The sequence below is a fragment of the Capsicum annuum genome, chromosome 10, assembly GCF_002878395.1.
Source record: "Capsicum annuum cultivar UCD-10X-F1 chromosome 10, UCD10Xv1.1, whole genome shotgun sequence".
Classification (NCBI taxonomy): domain Eukaryota; kingdom Viridiplantae; phylum Streptophyta; class Magnoliopsida; order Solanales; family Solanaceae; genus Capsicum; species Capsicum annuum.
The window spans coordinates 180499619-180520338 of NC_061120.1; positions in this window are offsets into that span (position 1 = coordinate 180499619).

The following is a 20720-nucleotide window of genomic DNA, read 5'->3' on the forward strand; positions in this document are numbered from 1 at the left end:
ATAATTATAAATGTGGAAAAATATTGACATGCCATAATGTTTTAATAGCTGAGTTTAAAATTGAAATACGAGACTATAGAAATAACTGACTGAATCTGATAGAATAGTGATGAACTGGATAACTACTGTAATATCTAAATACTGAATAACTGACTCTAATGTCTGAAAATCCTCTAAAACTAACTAACTAAATATGATTTGATGGGATAGGCCCCAACTAACTCTAACTAACTACTAATTAAGACATGAAATAAAGTAAGTTTATCCTCAAAGTATAAGGACTCACCACTGCTACTGCTGAAGATCTGATAAGTCTAATCACGAGCCGAGAATTGAGTGCCAGAACCTATGATATAATACATCATAGTGCAAAAGAAAAGATATGCGATCAGTACTTTGAATGTACTGGTATGCTAAATAAGGTAGTCTAATATGCATGGTCTCATGAATAGGATTGATAATAATTAACTGGATATACATGTAAAGGATGGAGTACTGAATAGAAAGCATAGAATCTGTAGATACTGATAATGCATGAAAATCTATAAATACTGTGGATGTTTAACCAAGCATATAACATGAACTGAGTAAAATCTGTAAATTGAAATACTGAAATGACTAAAATCAATATGCTTTGGTCAAATAATACTAAGGCTGAATAACTGAATTAAGACTGTAACTGAGACTATATCTGAGACTGTGGGACGTATTATCTAATCGATATTCCCCAATTTGAGTTAATTAGGGTCTAACATATAACCCCATATGAAAGGGTGTTAATTCTATACCACGAGTACTAACGGTGGCTGTGTGGATCCACTAAACTGATATAATGTCCAAATGACTAAGGGTGTCAAGCCTGAACTGACGGGTGACCCCTGCGAGATAGTCAAGCCTAATCTGATGGGTGACTACTCATACCCTATGCTGGCTACGTAGTTCTGGGTGACTACCCATCCCTACACTCACTCGGTGCTAAATCCTACCCCTAACTGAAAGACTCTGAAATACTAGACTGTTCTGAGTTTAACTGGCTGGTATTTGACTATTCTGAAGTGCTCATAGTATATTCTGAAGAATGTTCTATAATGTACTGAGACTAGACTAACTAAACAACTATGGATTTCGGGTATTCAATACCCCCAGGACTCAAACAATTATAGTAAAATGACACTAACACTTGGAGATCAAAACATGAAGGCTCTCAGTAATTAAATCACTCTTATAGGTATTTTATCAAGCACTTGTAGTTCATAGTTTAAAACAATCATATGAATGCCATGAAATTTGTAGGAATAGCATGAATTCATCATAATAGCATTAAATCATGGTTTAATTCAGTAAATAATAGTATTAAAACATGGAAGATTGAATAATAACAACAATTTCATGGTAACATGGTATAAATCAATAGTACATGGAGATTCATGGATGAAATCATAATTTAAAACATGATTACTTGAAAAGATCACAATTTTATAATTTAAAAGGGTTTCTTGGACTCCATGGATGAAAGGGATCCATGGATGAACATCAAACATACTTGGGTTAATGAATTTGAAGAGATGAATGAAGAGTTCTTGAGAAATTGCCTTGAATTTGAGAACTAGGATTTCTTGTTCTTGAAAAAGGGGATTTTAATTTGAGAGAAATTGAAGAATGAATGATTATTTACGTCAATTGGGATAAATTTTGTGTTTTATGACGAGTTTAGGGCTTAGGAAAAAGACCTAAATACCCTTAAACGAATTTAAAACGTAAACTGAAAACTGACCATCCCGATTTTTAGCCTTGGCGCGATGTGCCACTATCGTGAAAAGCCACTGGAAAAAGGATAACTGGTACCTGGAAAGATGGCGCGACGCGCCACCATCGCGGTAAGCCTGTGGATGCCATTTTGGCCACCTCCGTGACACGCCAACATTGTGGAAGCCCATTGAAAATTGACAAATAAGAAATTAGTCTGCTCTATGATGCACCATTATTGCAGAGTCACACTGGAAATTTAAAATTGTCATTTATACTGGCTCTGCGATGTGCTAAGGTTTAAAATGACGGTGTTACACAACTAAAACTTAAAATCACCATAACTTCTTACCCGATTATCAGATTTAGGTAAATTTTATATCACTGAAAAGCTAACTAAATTTCCTATGTAATAGCAGTCTCAAAACTGAAAAATAATGTGTTTTAAAATTTTATACATGAATACTCATGTATTGGGACTTAGATAATGCTAGGGAAATACGAGGTGTTATAAGGGCGTGGGCTTTACCATCTTTTATGATGCTTTAGGTGTTGGGTTAGGTATTGTGTTGATGTAGGAAGGCAAGGTAATCGCGTATGCGTCTCATCAGTTGAAGCCTCATGAGAGGACTTATCCTACCCATGATTTGAAGTTGTGCACAGTTGTATTTTCCTTGACGTTGTAGAGGTACGACTTTTATGGAGTTCATTGTGAGATCTTTTTAGATCATCATAGCCTTCAGTACCTTTTCACCCAGTGAGATCTTAATATGAGGCAGTGTCGTTGGCTTGAGTTTCTTAAGAATTATGATTTGACTATTCTATACCATTCGGGTAAGGATAATGTTATTGCGGATGCCTTGAGCCAAAAGTCAACTAGTATGGGTAGCTTGGCACATCTTTTGATCCAGGAGAGGCTTTTGGCCTTAGAGGTTCAATCAAAGAGAGGCTTTTGGCCTTAGAGGTTCAGTCTTTGGCAAACTAAATAGTTAGGCTTGATATTTCAACACCAGGGTGTGTTTTGGCATTTGTGGATGCTAGATATTCTTTGATAGAGCAGATTTGAGTTCATCAGTTGATGATATTGGATTAAGGTCGATTTGAGACAAGGTATTGAGTGGGAAGGCTAAGGAAGCTTCACTTGATTCAGATGGAGTTTTTTGGATTAGAGGCCGAGTTTGTGTGCCAAGAGTAGGTGACTGGATTAGATTGATCTTAGAGGAAGCCCATAATTCCAAATATTTTATCCTTCTAGGCGTGACTAAGATGTATCATAATTTGAGGCAGCATTACTGGTGGGGTGGTATGAGGTGATATGTAGCAAATTTTGTGGGTCTTTGCCTATGTTGTCAGCAGGTAAAGGTTGAGCATATGAGTCTTGATGGATTGCTTCAAAGGTTACCCATTCCCTAGTAAAAGTAGAAATAGATCAACATGGACTTTGTGACTGGTTTGCCTCATACAACTCATGGTTCTAGCAGTGCTTGGGTCATCGTGGATCGATTGTCCAAGTCAACTCATTTTATTCTGGTTTGGGTCTCACTAAGTGCTGAGAGGTTAGCCCCTATCTTCATTTGTGAGATTGTGTGTCTACATAGTGCATCAGTGTCCATTATTTTAGATTGAGGTTCTGCGTTCATATCTTATTTTTGGAAGTCTTTTTAGGATGAATTGGATACTCGGGTTGATCTTAGCATAGCATTTCACCACAGACTGATGGCTAGCCAGAGCAGACTATCCAGGTAGGAGCAGCATTTGGCTTTAGCAGAGTTTGCATTTAATAATAGATACTATTTTAGTTTTGATATAGATCCTTTTTAGGCATCATATTGTAGGCAATATCGCTCCCTAGTAAATTAGTTTAATGTTTCAGAGATAAGACCTCGAGGTGTGGACTTCCTTTGTGAGTCTTTGGATGAAGCTTGGGTTATTCAGGATAGACATATAACAGCTCAGAGTAGGCAAAAATGCTATACTGATTGTAGACTTTGTGCTTTGAGATTTGGCATTTGAGATCGTGTTTTCCTTCAAGTTTCACCCATGAAAGGTGTGATGAGGTTTGAGAAGAGGGGCAAGCTTAGCCCCAGGTATATTGGTCCATTTGAGATTCTTCAGACTGTTGGTGATGTGGCTTATGATTTGGCTTTTCCCCTTGATCTATCAGCTTTTCATCAAATTTTTTATGTTTCTATGCTTCATCGTTATATTCCTGATGAGTCTCATGTCATTCGTTGGGAGTCGGTTCAGTTAGATAGGCGGTTGTCCTTTGTTGAGGATATGATTTCTATTTGGGCTAGGGATGTTAGGCGGTTGCACTCTAGATTGATCCCTGTGGTTAAGGTTCAGTGGCGCCATCTACCTGTAGATGAAGCTACTTGAGAGGTCGAGTTTAATATGTGTAGTTCTTATCCTCAGCTTTTCATTGATTCAGGTATTTCTTTTGCCTTAGTTCGAGGACAAACTAGATTTTTAGTGGTGGATGATGTAACGACCTAAAAATTTGATGAAATATGTGAAATTTGTAATTTTGTATGATTTGACTATTTTACTCCTCCCTGTAGTTTCATTATGGTATTTTTGGGGTGTGGGAGTAATTGACATGATTTTTGATGTATTTTGGTATCATATATGCAATATTGTGGTTTTTGGTGGCTTCGAGAGTCTTATTTTAGACTTATGTCGATATTTTTTGATACTTGCCACAAATGACCCAACGAATTACGTCAAAAGCTCTGGAATATCAATTTTAGGCTAGGTAGACCTTTGGTTCGGGTCTCGGTGTACCCGAGCTCATTTCGACCTATTGATTGGAAAGTTGAAAATTGAAAATATTGGTATGGGTGTTATCATGTTTTAGGGTGTCGATTTTAGGGTGTTATCATATTTGGTTTGATTTTATGGCTTTTAAATCTCATTTCGACCCTCGGTTTGGAAAATTGTGATCGGGGGTCAACTTTGTGAAAATAATGTTTTTTAAAAATATGATATCGCCATCGCATCGGCAACGTCGAATTTAGTATGGTTGTATGGTTTGTTTGCATGTATCAGACTTCAAACAAATCCCGGGCACCCCGTCGAAGTCCAATCAACCAAAAAAATGCTATTGCAGAAAATCTGCTATAAACCTCTTTTTAACCCATTTTGCTCAGTTTCATCTCATCTCTTGGGAGTTAAACCCTAAAATAGTGTGGGAGCTTAAAATTAAAGTTTGTGACAGCTTGGGAAGCTAAATTAACATCCATTTCTTGATTTTATTACGGATTTAGGTAAGAATTCACCCTTTTCTTTGTAATTTTTCTTGATTAATTTCTCAAAACCTCAAAAATCTTAGGGCTTGATTTTAAATCCCAATTTCACTTCTTTTCACTTGAATAATATTTACCTTATAATTGCTAGTTTTCATCAATTTAACCCTTAAAATAACTCTGATTCTCGTTTTAACTCGAATTTAAAAAATTTTACCCGGTAAAGCTTAAAAATTATTTCTCTTCAATTTAAACCTCGTTTTGACTTGATTTGACTTGGGTTTTCAGTTGTAGATTCCTAAAAATATGGAAAATATATTTTTGAAGTAAAGTTCTGATTTTGCCCTTCTTTTTTTGAAACTCACTTTGGGGGTCTATTTTTACCCCGAACTAAAAGTAGTCAATATGGATGTCGTTGATTTTATTTTGATGCATAAATTTTATATTTGATATTTTTAGTGGAGTTCGAGATTGTTCATGAAAATTAACGTCGTGGGTTCTAAGTGTAGCAGACCAGTTTCAACTTTTGAGGTAGGTTATGGCTTAACTCTTTCAGATTGAGTTGGGTAGTAAATGATGATACAAAATGCATGTTTAGGGTGGGAACTAATCATGAAAATGGCTATTTATGTGTTGTTCCCATGTGGGGGCCTATATGTTCTATAATTGTCGAAATTGAGATATTATGTGATATGTGTGACCGTGTGGGGTCCAATGTGATATTCATAGCATTGAATAGATGTGAATAATTGTATTGTGTTGTTAAAATGCTTAATATGGTACCATTGGTGTATTGTGATTATATTCATACTTTATAGGTATATGAGACATGTGGAAATTCATGGATGAAATGAAAATAATGAGTGGATATTAGCTCATGTGGTTGTGGAAATGTATCATTGTGGTTGGTTGTGGAAATATATCATATGGTTGGTTGTGAAAATATATCATATGGTTGGTTGTGAAAATATTCATTGTGATTGGTTATGAGCATTACATCTTCATATCATACTCATTCATAAAACATTGGTACCACCGTAGCAACATCTGAGAAACACTGGCAACACCTAATAATATCTTTTTGAGGGATGTTCTAGAAAGAAGATATGATATATGTGGATTGTATACGGGTTGACGAACACCCCATGGGTCCTGCTTTGGGAGGCTTGCCTCCGTATGTGTACACGGAGATTGTGCGATGATCACGGAGGTTGTGCGACGACCTACTGCATCATCATCATCATATACATTGCACTTATTTTATTATGTTATGTTGTGTTGTATTGCCATATTGATTTGTCATTTATATAGTTATTGTATCTTCTTTTACTTGTATTTGCTAATCTTGTATATGCATGTTCCCCTTGTTCTTCTTATACGTGATATAATACGTACTTTTGTTCTATCTTGGTGTGATATCGTAATATCTGTGAGATATATAAAAACTGTTATAGCAAGTGGCGTGGGCTACCATTGTGGGACATTTTTTTATTGCAAGTGGCGTACCTTTAGTGTATATTTTTCATGCTTTATTTATCGACCTATGATACCTACTGAGTACAAGTGGTCCATACTCATTCCTTCTGCGCCCTTTCGGTGTAGGTCCTAGATCGAGTGCGCCTCAACTTGATTGGCTCGGGCAATTATTGGAGCCTCTAAGGTAGCGGTTGAACATTCATGCGTCTGAAGTTCACCTCTATCTTTCTATAGTAATTATGTCTTTATTAGTATTTGGAGATAGATATTATTCCTTTGTGGTTATTTTTTTGATGTATTTGACTCTTGGATTGTATTAGTAGTTTTTACACTATTTACACCTGGTTTTGGGCATGATCGGTAGTTTGAATAGTCTTTTTCGCATTGTTATGATTACTTTATGGTTTTGCTTCGTTCTAGAAGCTATACCTTGGGATATTTCTATCTTTTTCTCTTTTTGTATCAGCTTGGATGATAGGCTTACTTGTCCAGGTACACCGCGACTAGTGCCATCATGACCCTTATTTTTTTGGGTCGTGACAGAAATTTTCTCTCAATTAGTTTTTATATTTTCGATTTAGGTTTTTAATATATCGGCCAATTGGCCGAATTATATTATTAATATTATGTTTTAGTATGTTCTTCTTGTCATCTCACTTATTGTCTCAATAGTTTGCAACTATAAACTTCCGCATGATGTCATCTCGACTTTGAACCCAACAAGTAGTATCAGCCTATGGTTTAATGGTTCAATGGTTCAAATTGAGGACATGTTGAGATCAAAGTTGCAACTAACTCGATGATAATGAATTTTTTGTCCAGAAAAAGGTCAAGATACTACATGTGAAAAGAAAGTTTCAAATAAAATTTTCAACAATCGTGTTGCTAATCCATCTTTAAAACAAAATCAATTTTCAACCCATGCTTATGGGATCCAACTTTCAACCCCTGCTTACTTTTAACTCTTGATCTCCTTTCAACTCGTGCATATACTTTTAATGCATGAGCTCCAAAAATAGCATACTTATAAGGGCAAAATTCAGAAATAGCATACTTAAGGCCCTAATTATAAATTTTATAGCAATAGTTTCATAATTACATTTTGCAGCAACTTGTATTATGTATTTTTAAAAATTGACCTCCCTTAAATAACTGAATTTGGTTGAGATAAATATGGTATAATTATCAATTAATTAAATTTGTAGATTTCTTTTCCATTAAAACAACTTCAATAACGTTATTTCTGTTTTTGCTTAACAGCACTAAACAAATTTCAAATTTCAGTTTCATATATTAACGAGTTCATCTGGGAAAAAAAATCAAAATCAAAATCTTCTTATCATTTTTATGAGAAATTTCTTCTAATTCAACTGTGTTTTCTAATTCAACCATTGTTGTTGTTCAATCAAATTCGACAGCATCTTCTTCGAAATCAATAGCAGGTTCAAAACGAAGTATCAATTTGATTAAATCAAATTCAATTGTAGATTCTTCTGTACAATTTGTTCAAATTCAACTATCAGTTGAAAATTCAACCGTTACTGTTATTTAAGGTATGTAATCATTAATGTTTTCCGGTTTGTTTTTTGTTAAAGCCATTACTAATTCTCCTATCTAGTTTTTTGTTATCGTCGTTAAATTTTGTATGAAAATTTTCTAAACGAATTTTGAGTTATAAGCAATGCAGGAGTAAATTCAACATATATAACAAAAACCTTCAGAATTCAACTATTTATTGCCAAATTTCAGTTTAGAAGTTATTTCAGGTATTAAAATTTCACTGTTGGACTATTTATTTGATGATCGTTTGTTGTTATTTTGATCGGTTTAACAATTGAATAAATTGTGAAGCTTTGTAGAATTTTGATTATGAACATAATTTAAACAAATTTTGATTTGAATTTTATTCAATTATTTTTTGAAATCCTAGATCAATGAATGATCGTATTCAGCTGTTGAATGTGATAAAATTCTATTGACACATATCAAAATACAAATTAGGTATGCTCCCAGATGTATTTTTTGTGTTTAATGTTAAAACTGCATATGTATTTTTTCTATGCTTGTTAACATTGCATATGTATTTTTGGTTTGTTTTTCAGAATTTTAGAATATAATTGTATATGTGAAAATATATGTTATGCATGTTTTAATTCTGTTCAATTCAGTAGTTTCTGTATTTGGTTGAAAACTTTAGATGTGTTTGTATTTTACTTTAAACAAATTTTGTTTTAATGTATTTTTTGAATAAATTGTGAAACTTTGTAGAATTTCGATTATAACATAATTTAAACAAATTTTGATTTGAATTTTATTCAATTATTTTCTGAAATTCTAGATCAATGAATGATCGAATTAAGCTGTTGAATGTGATGAAAGTTTATTGACATATATCAAAATACAAATTAGGTATGCTCCCAGATGTATTTTTTTGTATTTAATGTTAAAACTGCATATGTATTTATGTTATACTTAATGTTAACACTGCATATGTATTTTTGGTTTATTTGTCAGAATTTCAGAATATAATTGTATATGTGAAAATATATGTTATACATGTTTTACTTCTGTTCGATTCAGTAGTTTTTGTATTTAGTTGAAAACTTTTGCTGTGTTTGTATTTTAAGTTTAACAAATGTTCAGTAAATGTATTTTTGATTGTAGTTGTTGGCTGTGTAAGTTTTACATTTCTAATTGAAAAAATCTGTTGTTTTTTTTTTTTTTTGAAAAAGTGTATGTTGTAATAATTGACTTCTTAGAAATATGTATATTTGTGTATTTTGGGTGAAATCTGTTAGAAATGGGAAGCATATCAATTCTCGTGAAGCACTCTGGAAGGTGGATGTATGAAAAAAACTATGAAAAGTACGTCATTGATGCTATATTGTTGAGCATAATAGCACCATTTAATGAGTTGCATGATGTTTTGGCATCACACTTAAATGTGGATTGGGCCAGTAAACATATTTTAGTGGAATATCAAATCAGTGGTAATGCGGGGCAAATACAAATACATAGCTCGATATGGGTTTAAAGGTATTTATTTTGCAGAAAAAAGAGATACAAGACATGAATTGTCTTCCTTTATTTGTAAGCATTTTGGAGAAAGTTGTTGGGAGCACCTTTGCAAGTTTATCTGCATTCGTTGTTGAAAGAAGAGACGTCTATAACAATTATATTGTCACCAAAGTACAAATGCCCTCCTGAAAGAACTGCAAAAAGGATAGTGGAAAATCGGTTTGGGATATTTTTGGAAAGAAGAACATCAACTCATGCACTGGATGTGGGGCTAAGGGTCACAATAGACGCTCTTGTAGGAAATATCATAAATGATACATTTTTTCTTCTGTATTATTTTTTAATAATTTCTTCTGCACTTTTTATAATAATGAACTCATTTTTATGGTTCTAAGCATTTATTTAGCATTTGCGATCTGATGTATATTGCATATGTATTTTTATTCTAAAATCTGAACAATTCATATTTAATTTGGAATTGAATGAATAACTATTAAAATACATATATGTATACATATCTGTATACATATGCTTCATATATATATATATATATATATATATATATTGAAGCTAAATATATATGATGCATTCTGCAAATGTATTTATTTAATGCAAAATCTAAACACTGTATATATATTTTAATCTCTAAATTTCACAGCAAAAAAAATAAAACTGCATAAAATACTTAAATGAATTTCTTTCATTTAATTCCCAAACTTCAAGTTTAATTCAACTCATATGTATTTTGAAAGTAAATGAACACAAATTAGAATATATATGAAGGTAACTGCATTTGTATTTTTATTGAAAATTTCAAAACCGCATATGTATTTCAGAGGTCAATCTCACTTCAACCAATATTATTGAACACTGGAGTAAAACACATAGTACAAAATTGTTGAAAACATGTTCAACTTATACAACAGAAATGAATTACTTTCATTCAGTTCGAAATAAGTACTGACATTTAAACACTTCAAAAGATGAAATAAGTTTGTACAAAATAACCAACATCCATACAACAGTTTGTCGATTATCCAATGTAATAAATTCAACAATCATCATATTTCTAAAACTTCAGTGACACTAGTTATTCGTCTTTGCCTGCCAGGCCTCAAGGGTGCTTCGACATCGCTATGAGCATTTGCTTCTTATTTTCTCAAGCCATAATTCCACAATAGTGCAGCATAATGTGTACGAAGTATGTTGGGGTTGAACTCAATCAAAGGAACTCTTTTACCATAATAAAGACACTCTGCGTATGTTACCATAAACAGACCATAGTCCCTACCAAAAAATTGAATAATAAAATTTAATTTCTACAAACTTACGATTTTGGTAAATGTATAGTAAAGTACTTACAAGATTTCACTTGATTGTTGAAGCAATTCATCTGCAAATAACACATCAAAAAGATCTGACAATTTTTTATCTTTGTATCTTGGATGGTTATGAAGATCAATACCTTTTTTTTGTAGAAATTACAAGCTTGGAGACACAATGGGATAATCCTAACTAATATTTCTATCTCATCCAGAACAATCACATAGTGACTAGAGGATTCATATGAATTATGTAAGAATATGCACCTCTCGGAGAATGATAAAACTGCGAGAACCCAATGATGTTTCTTAAATTTAACAAAAAAAACATGTAAAACTGTAAAAAAAAAAAAAACACAATCAACACATAAAAAAAAACATATAACATGCATATGTATTTTGAACAAAACAAATCAGCTCAATGCAATCCCTAAATACATATCAGGAAAAAATAAAAATACATATTAAAACTATACCTTATTAAACTGTAGAAATCAACAAAACACAACCAACACATCAAAAAATACATATAACATGCATATATATTTTGAACAGAACAAATCAGCTCACTCTGATCCATATATACATATCATGATAACATAAAATACATGTTAAAACTATACCTTAAACTGTATATATCAACAAAATACAACCAACACATCAAAAAATACATATAACATGCATATGTATTTTTAATAGCACAAATCACCTCACTGCAATTCCTAAATACATATCAGGAGAAATATAAAATACATATTGACTCACTATCTTCTTCAGATTCATTAGCACAAGAGTTTTCAACATCTTCATCAACATTGCTTGACTTTGCAATTTCTTTTGCTTTTCTTTTCTTCTCATATTTTTTTATTTTTCGTCTTTTGAAAAAGAATTTTTTTTCAACCATTTTTTCTTCAAAATATCAGCTATCTTCGAAAAAATTCAACCAACAACAATAGATCAACCTAAAATCATCTACAATATCCATTCAACTCCGGTTATCCTTCATTAATCACAACAAAACAAAACTCAGTTTCAATTCTCATTCAAGATTTAATTTTTTCAACTATATCAACTCATAAAACATCATATTTAACTGAAAAACAATCAAAACAAAATTCAGCAAATCAGATGACCTTGATTCTCAGTTAACATCTACAAAAATCAAAACCTTAAAGATGAAGTGGAAAAATTGTTTATAATACAAAATTCAAATTTTTTTTATTGAGAAATTGATAACATGCAATAACTGAATTAATTAGTTACCTAAAATTGTGGAACAATATCCTTATCAGATCGTGAAAAAAATGTTAAGAAGGAAAAAATTTGAAAGAGAAAATTTGAGAAAAAGCATGAAAAATGGTAAAGTATAAAGCAATTAAAGGAAAGATAAAGTTTAAGCGTGAATAGTGGAACCTGCTTTTGAGAGACGATAATTGTGGTACCCCACTTAAAATAATTCTAAGTTTGCTACATAAGGTAATTTCATTAAAGTGTTGCTATTTTTTTGTAATTTAAAACTTAGGTTTGCTACTCTATGTAGTTTATGCTACTCATAACACAAGGCTCCAATAATATCAACTCATGTTTTTTTTTAACGCACATGACTCTAATTTTTAATCCATATCAACTTTTAATCGTGGTAAGCAACAGTGATATATGAAGATGCAGTGATGTATGAAGATTATGTGAAGAAGATCAAGACTGGCTTATCAGAAAATTCAGGTCAAGTAGAGATTTGTTATGATTTGTCTTGAATTTTCTACTTTACTTGATTTTCTATCATAATTAGAATTACCTTTTTTCGTGGAAAAAGTTTCCTTGTTGGAAAAGATCTCTTTCCTATTATGTTTCCTACTAGGTTTATTCTTCAAAAAAGGTACAAATATACCATTAAAATTTGATAAATGGTACAATTATACCCTTTGTTATACTTTAGGTACAAATATACCCTTTTCGTTAATGAAAAGGTATATATATACTCTTGAATTTTGATAAATAGTACAAAAATACCCTCTGTCATATTTTAGGTACAAATATACCCTTGTCATTAATGAAAAGGTACATATGTACCCTTCTCACAAACAACAGGATACGTGTCACAATCTTGTTTATTTGGTCATTTTTAATTTAATTTATTTCAACCCAAAATAATTCTAATTTGACCCATAAGCCGATTCAAATAATAACCCAAATTCGATTCGGACTAATAGAAAGAGAAAGAGAGAATGAATATGTGTGAATAGAGATGCATTTTGAAGGTTTTATTAGACTGGGTCTGATTTGGGCAAATGAATAAGATTGTGACACGTGTCCTGTCATTAGTAAGAAGGGTATATGTGTATCTTCTCATTAACGGCAAGTGTATATTTGTATCTAAAGTGTGTCGGAGGATATATTTGTACCATTTATCAAAGTTCAGGGGTATATATGTACCTTTTTATTAACGACAAGGGTATATTTATACCTAAACTTTGATGGAGGATATATCTGTACCATTTATGAATGTTCAAAGGTATATTCATACCTTTTTCGTTTATTCTTTCTTAGAGGAAGGGTTTCGTAATTCTATAAGTAAAATATTTCTGTTTTCAAATCATAACACAATAGCATATACAATGTAGTCGTTTAAGAGTTTTATTTAGAGAGAGATTTTCTCTCAATTAGTTTTTATATTTTTGATTTAAGTTCTTAATATGTCAGCCAATTGACCGAATCATATTAATAATGTTATGTTTTAGTATTTTTTCTTGTCATCTTATTTATCGTCTCAATAGTTTTCAACTATAATGCGGAGAGCTTCCGCATGATGCCCAACAATTTTCTTGTTACAAAAAATATAAATATAATTAAATTGTGAATCCAGTAGAATAAATGGATTCAGGGTTTGCCAGGGTTTCGGTGGCAAATGAGGGGTTGAAAGAACCCATATAATTCAAATGTTGAATCCACTTGTGACAATAGTAGATTACAATGTACAAGTTAAGTCCTTTCTGTTTATAATAGCATTTCCTAAAGTAATAGTATGTAATGCTCATGTCTCAACTGTTGATTTATCTCTACATATTCATCCATATGTTATCATGAGTTAACTTATGTTATTCTGAATTAATTATGATCATGATACATAACAATTAGGTTTAAGTCATTTATAGATTCCTAAAGTTATTCGAATAATTCACTTAGACATCTCAATAGAGTCTTATACTTATTGAATACTTAAATCCGTCAGAAGATGTACCTATTAGTCACTTTTTTGATAATCAACTAAAAATTTATTGATGCATGTGGCAAATGAGTTCGAAAAAAATTATTAAAAGAAAAATTTCGAGTAAAAAAAATATTCTTTGACCAGTTAAATCCTAACTTCAATCATCAACCGTCGCTACCCTTTCCGCTCCCCTTCTCCTTCATCTGTCATAGTCAAAGTTATCATCCTCATTTCAAGCGCTCATCGATGACATAAAACTTCAAAATAAAAATCAATGCAAAACTTGTTAAAGAAATGAATTTTGGATCAAATTTAACCCCAAAAGCTAACCTATAAGTGGAGAATTGTTCAAGACCATATAAGGAGATCAAGGACCTTTTAATCCACCGATGTGGGACTCCAACAAAGCTCATATAACAAATTCAAGAAAAATATCATCTTTTAACATAAAAACTGACAAATCGTTTGAATCAAAATATCATTTATTATCTAATATTAAGAAAATGAGTTAAATTGAAAAATCAAAGTTTTTGATATTATTTAAGTGTGAATACATATATTTCTTTTTCTTTACGTGTTCTTTCTCATTTCACTTTAAATTAGTGCTTTTTTTTCCGAATATATTCTATTTCTTTCTTTTAGATCTGCTCTTCAACTTTTTCCTATTCTAATTTTGTTTTGTTGGGAAGAAGAGAAGTGAGAGTTGGGAAGAGGAGAGGAAAAAATATAGAGATAGAGAGCAGGGGCGGCTCAAACATATTCGTGACCTAAGACGAAAATCAAATGGAGGCCTTAAAATTTTAAGAAAAAATAACTTTCTTTTAATGAACTTTATTTTTAAAATTATATAATTGATTTTTTCTAATTATTATTTTCTAAGTAATAATATAATCAATGCATTTAATATTTCTTGAGACATAATACAGTAGATATATGAACTTCTTACAATAATTCTTTCATTTTATATAAAAAAATATTTTTTAAATAAATAATATTCATTTAAAAAAAAATATTTAGATTATTATAAAAAATGAGGCCCCTCAAATTTGAAGGTCTAAGGCGACCGCCTATTTTTTTACAAGGTAGAGCTGCCCCTGATAGAGAGGAAGTATAAATTTTGGGTGGTGATCTCCATTCTTCCTCGAAAAAATTATGGTGGGAGGTGGTGATGGATTTCAAACAAGAAAGAAAAAGAAGTTTTGACAAAAACATCACTTTTCATGCTCCTATATAAAGTGTTGTGTCTCATTAAGGGGTCGTTTGTTAGAGTGTATTGGCAAAAATAATGTATGCATTAATTAATGTGTATTATGAATTTCTTGTTTGGTATAATTTTTAGTCTATGTATAAATAACGTAAGCATTAGTTATACCAAAGGCAGAGCCAGAATTTCAAGTAAGGGAGTTCAATATTCAAAGAAAACTAAATCGAAGGAGGTTCAACACCTATTATAACTACATAAAAAATAATTTTAATCATATATAAATAGTATATTTTTTCGTCGAAGAGGGTTCGGAAGAATCCCCTAAAGAGGGCTGGCTCCACCTTTGAGTTATACACTCTATTGTTTATTAAGATATGCATTACTAATATCACCCATTTTCTATGTATTAGTAATGCAAAGGCTTTAATACATGCATTAGCTTGATTAATGACATTATTACCCCTCAAAATATTTCTCATTCCTCTTTCCACAATTTTTTACAACTCCCAATTCATTTTTCCATCATATTATGTTGTAAAATATTCTTTATTTTCTGTACTATGCCATTCTTATAAGATTCATTCTCATTGAAATTTCAAGGTCACAAGTTCATAACGATGATGTTAAAAATTTTCAAATTGGGCAGCATCACCACCACAGCCGTGATAGCTCATGGCCTGCGGAAAAAATTGGTAGCAGAAGAACAGAAAATCCCTGGCTCCAACTATGTAATTTTATTTTTTGCATGAACAAAAATGAGTTGGTGAGATCCTGACGGAAAAATTCATTTTATTGAAAAGAGAGAATACAAAGATAAAGAAGGGTATTTTCATAAATAAATATTATTTTATAAAAATTATGTAGTGTATATTATTTTTAATACATCATATCAAACAATGTACAAAAAATAATTTTAACTAACTACTACAAGCATTACTAATGCAAATATTATTAATACATCATATTTAGCGTTATTCTTATACGCTTTACCAAATGACCCCTAAGCGATATCAGCGAAAAGTGTTTACTTCGACCAATTATGCACCATTATGCAAAGATTTATTGCTTAAGGCCAATAATGCAATTACATTTACTTCGATAGTGGTGAGAAGCACGTGTTGTTGATCTGTTTAAAATAATCAATATATAATAATAAAGGAGGAACACAGACAAGGTGATGTGGCACCTCTCTATTACCTCCATTTCTATTTATCTTTTTTTTTTTTGAGATATTTTTTGAGTTTTTTCCTCTATTCTTTTCATGAGTCAATTAATTTGTTTAACAATTAAAATGAATATATCAATTACTATTTCATTTATTCATATTCTTTAATATACAAACTTAATGGTCTTTATTTCCATTACTTTAATGATTTTTGATGATCATAACTCCTAAATTATATTAAGTAATATTTATGATATTCTTTGATATTCCATATTTTTGTCCTATAAATAGAGGCATTATGAGTATCGTTTTCCTCCATCATCAAGATTAAGCCTATTTCTTTCATTATGTATTGTTTAGAATTTTCATTCTTTAACTTTCATATATATTTGTTTACCAAAAAGAAATAAAAATTATTTACGTATCTTCAAAAAGAGTGTGAATTTGTTGAATAAGATGTTGGGTTCAAAATCGAGAGGACGTTATGCGGAAGCTATTAGTTGCAAACTATGAGACGATAAATCAGACGAAAAGAAAAACATATTAAAAACATGATGATCATATAGTTTGTCCAGTTGGCCTACATATAAAAGAAAACATAAAAATATTAGAGAGAAAATCTCCCCCTAAACAAAACTCTTTAAACGATTATATTGTGGATGCTATTGTGTTATGGTATGAGAAGAAGAGTCATCTATTTATAAATGTCCAACACCTTTCCTCCAACAAAGAGGTTAGCCAAATATAGAAAAGTTTTATATTTTCCTTTCAAGAAAAGTAAAAATAATTATGGTTACTTTTATTTTCTTTCCAAGAAAAAGTAAAACTTAATTTTGGTAATAAAATCAAGGCAAAAACCCTAACAAAACTCCCCTTTTTGGCATTGATTTTTTGCAAAATATTCATCCTTCTCCTTCTTTTTGTGCATGATCTTCGTTCTTCACATATTCTTTATATATCACTGTTGTTTGACATACTTTAAAAATTGAGCCTCTTTGGGTTAAAATATATCAGCCCTTTTCGGGTTAAAAATGTTGGAACTCTTTTGTAGGGTTAAAAGCGAGCTTTATTTTTAAATAAGTGACAACAGGATTATTGAAATATGATTGACAATTGTCTCCACATGTAGTTACACAAAATCATCATTATCGCCAAACTGGTTGCATCTTGATTGAAACCGCTTTGAACCTATTTAATCTCGTCTCACCACACCGTTGGACCTTTGAACCGTAAACTCTGATACCATTTATTGGGTTCAAAATCGAGAGGGCGTCATGCAGAAGCTATTAGTTGCAAACTATTGAGACGATAAAGCAGATGAAAAGAAAAACATACAAAAAACATGATGATTATATAGTTTGGCCAATTGGCCTACATATAAAAACCTAATATAAAAGAAAACATAAAACTATTAGAGAGAAAATCTCCCCCTAAACAAAACTCTTTAAACGACTACATTGTGGATGCTATTGTGTTATGGTATGAGAAGAAGAGTCATCTATTTATAGATGTCCAAAACCTTTCCTCCAAGAAAGAGGTTAGTCAAATATAGAAAAGTTTTATATTTTCCTTTCAAGAAAAGTAAAAGTAATTATGATTACTTTTATTTTCTTTTCAAGAAAAAGTAAAACTTAATTTTGGTAAGAAAATTAGGGCAAAAGCCCTAACAGAAGAGACATATGACATAGTCGATACGTTAGCATATTTGGTCGTTGTTATTCTTTATGGTGTTTGCTTCTACTCCCTCCGTTTCATATTAGTTGGCCCCTATGGACTTGGCACACCCATTAAGAAAATATTAATTAGAGGAATTATTTTACCAAATTAGCCCCTATGGACTTGGCACACCCATGGTCGATATGTTTTAGTTGGCCCTTTTTCAAGTTACTCCCTCCGTTTCAATACTTAAATATTGTGGATGCCTTCATAGTTTTGGGTGCCCTTTTGCTTTTCATGTTGTGATATTTCTATTCACTTTCTATTGACGTCTAATTCATTTACTCTAAGTTGCTTAATTTGTTTATGACCACAATGACATCATACTATAATACATGTCTTACAATGTAAATGAAGGATTTATATTAGGCAATGCTTGAGAAATTTTTCCGTTGCATCTTTTTAGTATTATAGAATTATTTTTTAATTATTGGAAGTGCTTCTAATCCAAAATAGTTTTAAACACTTTCACAATGCAAGTGCGAGTATATAAATATCAGCTTAAATATTTATTTGTTTGCCAATTTCAATAATAGGTAGAACTAATATGGAGATGAAAATTCTGAAACTCATCATAATATAGCTTGAGTAAAGATATAAATCATTATCTATAATTTTAGATCTAAATCGATTAGTCATAATCATATAGAGGAATTAAAATTTCTCAATCACTTAGAAAATAAAGAGAAGAAAATATATTTATTTTCAAATCTCTTAATTATGTGTAAGAATATGATCTACAAAAATAAAAATTGCTTATAAAAGATCATAAAACTAAACAAATTATAACGAATAGTCGAATCTACGTTGACAATCTTAACTCAAGATTAATACACATTGCATCATGAATAATTATTTAAGTGGTTTTAAAATCTAATTAATGTGAAACAAGCTTTTCAACATGAAACAAATAAATAAATAAAAATATATAGAAAAGGTAAAATTTAAATACAAATCCTAATATGAGAGATTTTTTTCCTAATAACAAAATTTTGGTATGTGTAATGAAATCATTTCAAATATTATTTTTCTAATTCCTCTTAATTCTCTTTTCTCTACTTTTCCACTTTATTTTTTGTGAATTTAATATATATTGAATGAGGTATTCAATTGAAAAATTTAATGTAATCTTTAATCTCTGTATATATATATGTATATATACATATATATATATATATATATATATATATAAATAGATTTTATTCAGTAAACTTCAACTTGACTATTTTTTTTTGTCATAAAGGAGGTGATGTGACACCTTTCTATGACCTCCATTTCTATTTTTTTCCTCATTTTTATGAGACTTTTTTTCTTTTTTTTCATTTTTTGAGATATTTTTTCAATTTTTTATTCATAACCTATTTAATAAATTACTTTAAAAACTTCACTAAATACATGCAAGAGTTAAAGCCCACGTTTAACAATCAATTTAAATCTTTAAGGAGACCTCTTTCTCTTGTCATCCCATATCATGCTAATTACACTGGCTTTTCATATACTTTTCTATGTAGTTTTCATATAATCAAAAGTAAAAATATCTTTAGAAAATACCTTTCTTTTTTTTGTTCATGAAAATGAAGTTTCTCTAAGCTCTATTTTTTTAATAAAAATATTTATATTTTTAATTTCATCAACATACATAATTAAGTTTTATATGTGCATATAAAAATTTATCTCCATTCTTATCTAAATTTATTAAAGAGATCGTTAATAGATATTTTTTTATAATCTCGCGAACCGCGAATAATTTTACTAGTATAGTATAGTAGTATAAGACAATAAATATGGAAGTGAGTATAACATTATCCAAAAAAAGGGATACAAAATTTCATCAAAAACTATGTCAGAATTAAATTTTATATTAATATTATACAAAGGTTTGATTGATTTTAGCTTTTTTCCGAACGTAATAGACTAATAATATTTATGCAATATAATATGCTAAGAAATCAATTAGAAAAATAATGTAAACAATCAAAATTTAATATTGTTTCTTGCTCGTCATTTTTTAAAAGCAGAAGAATTTAAAAAATAAAAAGTAAAAAGATCTATTTTTATAAGATTGTCGTCAAACGTGAATTCAGTATAATTGGAAGATAAATCTCTTCCAGACTATTTTTGTTCCATCATATCAAACCTTAAGTCAAGAGAGTGTCGTTTGAATTTCCTTGTTAATTTTTTTTATTTTTTCTAAAAATAATATGATTGATTTTTAAAGTAGGTTTTTAAGAAAATGTGCACTCATTTTGAATTCAACTGTTACGTTATTTTTCCACCAATTATGTTACTTGTCTTTTTTATTTTTCTCCGTAGTTTGTATACGTGATTTATGACTTACGGAAATGAATAGTATCCATTCCTGAGATGTTCGGAAGCGAATTAAGTCATTAGTTGATTATTAAATTTTAAGAAAGGTAAGTCAACCACGGTCAACTTTTGGTCATCTCAGAATATACTTTTTATTCAATTTATATATTTGATTTGTTTCTATAGAATTTTGAATTATGATACCTCGAGAAAATTTTGAATTAAGTTAACATTTTAAAACAAGTACAACTTTGATCTATAAAGAGAAAATTGGTACATTAGCAAATGGTGTAGAATATATATATATATATAT